The sequence below is a fragment of the Propithecus coquereli genome, unplaced genomic scaffold (assembly GCF_000956105.1).
Source record: "Propithecus coquereli isolate 6110/MARCELLA unplaced genomic scaffold, Pcoq_1.0 Scaffold69, whole genome shotgun sequence".
Classification (NCBI taxonomy): Eukaryota; Metazoa; Chordata; class Mammalia; order Primates; family Indriidae; genus Propithecus; species Propithecus coquereli.
Window position 1 is genome coordinate 5,059,997 of NW_012152951.1, and position 6,272 is coordinate 5,066,268.

The following is a 6,272-nucleotide window of genomic DNA, read 5'->3' on the forward strand; positions in this document are numbered from 1 at the left end:
CCATTTTAATTGGGATTTAGATCATTTGGAAATTTCATAGCATGAAAAAAACAGAGCCAGTTTCTTTTATACAGGCAGGGATCCAAAATCTTTGTCCTTGGAAGAGTTCAATTGATCTGAAAAGATGCATAGTTACAAGAATAACCCTAGGCAGGGGCCTAGAGGAAAACAGAGAAGACCTCCCCCCAAAAAAGATTAAGATGCAGTCTAAAATTTGCCTTGATAGTCTTGTTCCTGTACAGCAGCGGTCCCCAGCCTTTGTGGCACCAGGGACAGTCGGTTTCATGGAAGACCATTTTTCCATGGATGGTGGGGAGGCCAGGGAGGAGGAGTCATGGTTTCAGGATGATTCGAGCTCATCACATTTAATTGTCACTGACTGATAGGGTTTTGATATGAGTCTACAAGCAATTGATTTATTATGGTCTCTGTGCAGTCAAACCTCTCTGCTAATGATAATCTGTATTTGCAGCTGCTCCCCAGTGCTAGCATCACTGTCTCAGCTCCACCTCAGATCGGCAGGCATTAGATTCTCATAAGGAGCACACGACCTAGATCTCGCGCATGCCCAGTTTACAGTAGGGTTCACGCTCCTATGAGAATTTAATGCCCTCGCTGACCTGACAAAAGGCGGAACTTATGCAGTGATGCGAGTGATGGGGAGCAGCTGTAAATACAGATGAAGCTTCACTCGCTCACCTCCTGCTGTGTGGTCCCGCACCTAACGGGCCACAGACTGGTACCGGTCTGCAGCCCGAGGGTTGGGGACCACAGCTTCACAGAATCAGCCTGCCAGGAATGCTGGCTTCAACAGCATAGACAGGGGTAGTCCCAGGCACAGGCCCTACCTTGGATATTGTCCAGGACATGTTGCTTTCCCACCTGATCTGCCAAGGCCCCAGCTCCCACCTTCCCAGTTTCTCTGGCCTTCCTTACTGCTGGACCTCCTGGTTCTAGATCTGAATTTCTGCCTCCCTCTTAGACACCTACCTTCAGTAAGGTTCTGACCTGTCCCCGGCCCTAAGCCCTGCTAGCAGACAAGTAACTTCAGGGCTGCAAAGCCAGGTCCACAGGGTGCGAGGGTGGTCATATGGAAGCAACCAGCCCCAAGGCCAACAGGGACCTCTTCAATCTAATGATCTATTTTCAACTCCTCATCTTTAATTTTCTGTAGATTTGGCAATGTCCACTCTTCTTACCTTCTTAAAATTCTCTGTCCCCAAATTCCACCATTTCTACCACATTCCAAGCAAGGCTCTGGGGGTGGTGGTGGGGGCGGATATTTAAGATGTAGTTTCTACAAGACACACATGGTTTCATGGGGGCTGTGAGGCAGAGAGAGAAGGTCTACGGAATATCATTGCAAATCAGCAAATCACTTTTGTGATGAGGATTATATTATACAAGGTACAGAGTGGTGCATAGAGGATGGGGTATGCATTTTCTACGACTGCTCTAAGAAAAGGCACAAACTTTGTGGTTTAAAACAGCACAAATGTATTCCCTTACAGTACTGGAGGTCGGAAGTCTCAAATGAGTGGGCAAGGCTGCATTGCTTCTAGAGGCTCCAGGGGAGAATCCGCTTCTTGTGGCTTCTCCTGCTTCTCTTCTCTCCCCATAAGGACCCTTGTGATTACCCTGAGGTCACCTGGGTAGCCCAGGAGAGCCCCCATCTCAAGATCCTTAGTTTAATCATATCTGCAAAGTCGCTTTTGCCCTGTAAGGTAATACAGTCTCAGGGTCTGGGGATAGGGTGAGGATATCATCGGGCGATCGTGACTCTGCCTACCAAAGACAGGGTGTTCATTCTCCCTAGAGTATCTGGAACTCTTCAAAGAGAAGAATCTTGGAGCTGAATCCTGTAAGTCTGGTTATCATCCTCACTCACCAGAAGAAAGGCAGGGGGATCAGGGAGTGTAAGCAAAGGAATCGTGTTTGCTGGAACACTGGGCAGAGGGAGAGAAGGGAGCCCAGACATCTGGAAGCTGTTCTGTGTGGAGGAACAACGGGAAGAAGGGACCTTCTGGAGCTCAGGTTACAGAAGACAAGTAGAAGCTAGAACATGAAGGGATTTTGTTTGTTTGTTTTGTTTTGTTTTCTACCCTATTAAGGAATCTGAAATGTATCCTGTAGCTACTATTTCCTTGGCCAATGCTATTACATTAGTCTGCGCTATTGTTTCTTTTAACTTTTCTTTAATTGACTCACTTTTTATTCTGAACATCAATGTCTGGGAAATCGCAGGTTTTACGTATTCGTTACTTCTCTGCAGTGAATGTCAACGTGAATACCCAACTACAAAAATAAAACGATCTTCGGTGTGCCACCTAAACTCATCAGCGCACAGCCATGAAGGAGGATCAGACGTTGAGACACGGGGCCGCCAACGAGGGGAGCCCCTTCCCGATTGTAAGCAGGGGAGAGACGTGATCAGGTTTGCCTTTGACAAATGTCATTCTGGCAGCACGAATCACTTTGGGCAGACGGAAATGAGCAGAACAGCAAAAAGGCTATAAATTGGGTTACGTCCACAATAGTGGAGGTGAGAGAGGAGGAATGAACAAAGCCATGAACCACGGGGGTGGAGGAGAGGACCTGAACGTGAAAACTATCCAGGAAGTAGAATCAACTGATGATAAATTAGGGACAGTCCCGAAAGAGAGGGCAGAGTTGCGGACAAGGGCCAGGGTTCTAGCACGTGCAACGCTGCAGACAATTGTCCATTTTAGCCAAGAGCGTGCGCAGAGGGAGAGTAGGTGGGGGGAGAGTTAGAAGGAAAACAATTCTTTCGGTCTGGAACATGTTGAATTTGAAGTGCTAGTGTTTGTGGAACACTCGGGCAAGGACTCGAACATCTGCTTCTGGGGCTCCCGGGCGTGGGAATCCCTCAGGGCAGTGCTGCCCAGGGAAAGGGAATGCGACCCGCAGGCTGCGTCTCACATGCTCAATGGCCACACTTAGAAAGTAAAAAGGAACAGATGAAATGAACTTTAATAATATATCTTGTATAACCCAACATTTCCAAAGATCCTATTTCAAGATGAATCAACATACAAATTATTGGGATATTTTATGCTTTTTGTTTGTCTAAGTCTTGGAAATGCGGTGTGCATTTTACACGTAGATTACTTTCAATTCAGATATTTCTAGCGTTCAAAGGCCGCAGGTGGGGATGGCTACTGTATTGGACAGCACGGTTCCAGAAGCCACAGGCAACCTAAAAAGGAGACTGGCTTTGTAAACAACGTATTCACAGTTCCCGAGGATTGAACAGAGACATCCCTGGGTGGGCCACCATTTTGCCCACCACCAGGGGTGTTCCATAGAGTTTATCAGATCAGCCCCAACAGGGCCCAGCTCCAGTCGCCCGTGGGGGCACACCACTCTCTGGCTTTTCCCTTTCCCTGTCTCCTCTTGCCCCTACGGTTCCTGGGATCACCTCTCAAATCAACTCTCTTCTCCCTAAGCCTTATCTTGAGGTCTGCTTTGGAGGAACCCAAACCAAGACAGTGATCTTAGGCAAGTCACTTAATCAGTCTGAGCCCTGCGTTTCCTCCCCTATGAAAGGAAAATACATATAGTCCCATCCTCACAGGGCTGTTGGGAGAACACACTTTGTACAGTGGGGTATGTCATCAGTCCTCGACAAGGTTTGCTACTGGCGGGTGGAAGCTGGGGTGCAGGCAGGGACCAGCCTGGGACAGACAGAGAGCAGTCCTACCTGCGAGACACTGACCCTGGTGGTCAGAGGTGTGGAGTGGGTGGGGCAGGGTGGGGCAAGGGGTCAGGGGGGTTCCTCTGAGAACATCCATTTTCTCTTGAAGGCAGTAAAGTGTGGACCAGCCCTTGGGGAGAATCATGAACATCAGGAATAATATACTCAAGGATTTCTGAGCTGTCCAAAAAGCCCAGCTGCCACTGAAGATCACACATCCATAATGGCAGGATCTCCAAGCTCTTTTTCTCCAGCCCCGTGACAGGACACAGAAGAAGGTGGGTAGTGGGACCTAAGGCTGGGCATTTGGGGGTGAACATGGTCAAAGAAGGGGGCAGAGCGGGAGCGAGGCGGCAGGGCTAACCTCAGGGTCCAGGCTGGATGGAAGATAAAGGGACCACTTTGGGAGACTAGTGGCCCCATGAGATTGGAGCACTGGTGTGAGGGTTTAAAGAAAGCCAAGGACTGCTGGATGGGAGACAGGGTGTTGGCATTTAGATTTCCAGGGCTGGGAAGGTTCACAGCACTGCCACGAGAATGGGTGGCTGAGGTGAGTGAAGGCAGGCTCATTAGACTAGCATGGCCATCGCCTACCAGGTGCTAGGCCTGAGAATGAATGCCCCCCGCCCACAATGACAGATCAGGGGCCACTTCTGAATGGGCGTGACTCAAAGAATGTAAGAAAGGAACAAGCCTGGTGACAGATGGTGGCAATGCTGGACAGCACAGCCTGGATGAGAAAGGAAGGTGACAGGAAGGTAATGTCACCAAAGCTGCTTTGGGGCAAGCAGAATGTGGGGTGCAGAACAGGCAGGCTTTCATCCTTCTGGGTTTCAGAGGAAGCAGAATTCTCAGGGCAGCGTTCCTCAAAAGCATCGGATCACCCAGGGAGCCTGATAAACGTGGGTTCTTAGCATCCCTTCCCTGCCATACACACCTCAGACCTGTGGGGTTCCCTTCCTGGGGCTGCCATAACAAATGACCACAAACTGGGCGGTTTGAAACCACAGGACTGCATTCTCTCCCAGTTCCAGAGGCTGGAAGTTGGGAATCCAGGCGTCAGCAGGGCTGCACTCCTTCTGAAGGCTCTAGGAAAGAATCCTTCCCTGACTCTTCCAGCTTCTGCTGTGTGCTGGCAAAACACGGTGTGCCTTGGCTTGTGGCCGCATCACTCCAACCTCTGTCATGGTCTCCACATGGCTGCCTTCCCCCATGTCTGCTCTGTGTTGCTGTCTCCAAATCTCCCTTTTCTTATAAGGACACAAGCCACTGGATTTAGGGTGCACTCTGATCTAGCATGACTTCATCTTACTTTGCTTACATCTGCAAAGACCTTATTTCCAAATGAAACCACATTCACAGGTACCAGTGGTAAGGACTTCAAAACATCTTTTTGGGGCAGGGACACACTTCAACCCATTACACCTGCTAGATGTAACCTTTCCTGTAGGGCTGCTAAATGTGTATTTTTAATAAGCCTCAGCCAGGCAATGCAACCCAGGGGAACCAACATCCAGATGGAGAGAGCAGCACCTGAGAACCTGGGGCAGAGGGTGGGGCTTGGGGCGGGGAGGGAGGGTGACTCCCCAGAATGGGGTTCTGTTGCGCCCTTTGGGGAGGACTCGGAGAGAGGGCTGTCTGGAGGGAGCAGGAGAGAGCAAAGCAATACTCAAGGGAGAAAGAAGTTTGAGTCTGGGGCAAAGGAAGGGAGGGGCGCGAGGATCTTGATCTGGGGCCAAGATTGTAGTCCCGCTCCAGATGAATCAAGGCATATGTGGCTGACAGCCCTGCTCCAGAGAACAGTTTCAGAGCTGGTGGAAAGCTCCAGCCCCGGTGGGGAGTGGTGGAAGAGCTTGGTTCTGACGATGCTCTCACCTCCCGCAGACTTTGCAGGGATCAGCCTCTGGCCAGCCTCACCACTCGATTGATTTCCAAGTTCTGCAGAGCTCTGTCCAAGGTCTCTTTCCCTTTTTTCCGGAGCTCTCCCTCCGAGTTAATCTCGCCTCTTTCCGAGGCTTCAAACACCATTTACATGCTGATGGGGCCCAGATTTGCATCTCAAACCCTGAGCTTCATCCCGCCCCAAGCTCCAGATCAGTTTCCCAATGACCTACGGTCTGGAATGTTCGACGGACCAGAAATTTAACATTTCCAAAGCCAAATTCACCCCAAAACTTGTTTGCCTTCCAGTAGTTGCTCTGTCAGTAGCATCACTACCCACCCATCCCCCAAAAGTAGAAACCTAGGGGTCATCTTATGCTTCTTCTCCTTGATAACCCTAAATCACATCAGGTCCTTGTCCGTGGTGGCGTTCTCCTTGCTTTCAGTTCATCTCCAGGCTTGACTAGTACAATAACCTCTTAACTAGAAACGTGGCCCTGTTTTTTCCCTTCTGAAGAGGTCATCTTCCAACATCATCGCCAGAGCTAAACTTGTAAAAGACAAATCTGACAAACCCTGCTGGCTATGGCATAAATGCCAAACTCCTCAGTGTGACATGCAAACCTTCCCATAGGGCCCTACTCACCTCTGCTATATCACCTTCCCCCTAACCCCA